General features: G+C 52.3%; 1 protein-coding gene across 1 annotated transcript in view; it reads right to left on the reverse strand.

The window, feature by feature from the left end:
* POLR3G (RNA polymerase III subunit G) overlaps nt 1-1,459 on the reverse strand; it is a 58,100-nt gene that overhangs the window by 41,689 nt on the left and 14,952 nt on the right. The window lies entirely within an intron of this gene.

The raw sequence follows: 1,459 nt of genomic DNA on the forward strand, positions 1-1,459 counted from the left end.
TAACAGTATATGCTAACTTTCAATGCAAATACACAAACACTCCTTTCATCCTGTCAACCCATACCAGTACTTGAAGAAGCTTAGATTTTCCTGGTTTGGGTACTGAAACGTACATGCCAAATACTGCAATCCTTACTCAGGCAATGTTCCCATTGAAGTCAATAGGAGTTTTGTCTAAAAGCTGCAAATTTAATGCATACCACATAGGGAAAAACAGGTTCTGGACTAAACATCTAAAGAGGCACTGTCCATGCAGAGGCAGCCCTATAAGAATACAAAACCTGGAAGTGAGCATTTTTAAGTAGGCAATTTGTAGGCAGTATTTTCTTGAGTTCTATACCTACTTGCACTGCCAAGCCCCCACAGCCCCAGGCATAGCAGCCTGCGTGGGTCCCCCCTCCCTGTCCCTCGGAGCCCATGGGAGGGGTGGCAACATGGCAGGATAGGCAGTGGCCCAAACAGGCAAAGACGGGCCACTCAGTTAACCAGCATAGTGTTATCCGGCACCCTCTATTCCCCATGGGTCCAGATAACAAAGCTTTTACTGTATATAGGTCCAAAGATGGGTGATAAGACCAATCTGGGATCAACGGATTCTGTTGCAACTTAGGCATATGGTTCCATGTGTGGTGGGTGAATCTGGATTCTTGATTCAGTCCATGACACACTGTTTCTGCTGCTCCCGCTTCTCCATCTCCTGTTGTCATCATCATCATAAGGCTTCAAAGTACTGAGATCCTAGCAGCAGACTCTTCCTCCATTTGGGGCAGTCCTGGGCAATAGTCTCCTGCCAGCTGATGTCAATGTTAAATTTTTTCAAGCTGGTCTTGAAGACATCCTTGAAGCACTTTCTTTGCTCTCCTCTTGAGCATATGCTTTGAGTGAGCTGGGAGAATAAAACTTGCTTTGGGAGTCGAGAGTTGGACATCTGGATAATGTGGCCAGCCTACTGAAGCTGATGTTAGATGATCATCGCTGTCCCGGAGCACAGGATGATGCCAGCAACTCACCTGCGGCAGGGGACGACGCTCCCGGGAAACCCGTGCGGCTCATGAGCCAGCTTTATGTTCAGCTGTGGCCGGCCGGTGATGTCAGCACCGGACATCGGCCAGCGAAGATAAAAATGGCAGCAGCAGCGGCGGAAGGGGCGGATGGCTCCGGAGAGGGGAATCCGTTGGCTGCGGGGAAGGAACGCGGTCCCCAACGGTGTCTTGAGGGAATCAAAGAGCCGGAACCAGGAGCACCAGGGAGAGCGAGCCAGCGGCAGCCTCCAGTAACCGGCGGAGGACGAGAGGGACCCGAACGGGACGAAGGCAAGTGGGAGCAGCTGCAGAGGACACGCAGGACTCAGGTGAATGACCGGCTTGGAAGGGTGCCGAGGATCCGGACGGAGGGTCGGGATCGAGGCGGAATCGCCGCCTGGACTGAGGGCACCGGGTTAGACTGGGCTTAGAGCCCC

This window comes from Gavialis gangeticus, unplaced genomic scaffold, assembly GCF_001723915.1.
Source record: "Gavialis gangeticus isolate Ggan-Ray unplaced genomic scaffold, GavGan_comp1, whole genome shotgun sequence".
In the NCBI taxonomy this organism is placed as follows: Eukaryota; Metazoa; Chordata; order Crocodylia; family Gavialidae; genus Gavialis; species Gavialis gangeticus.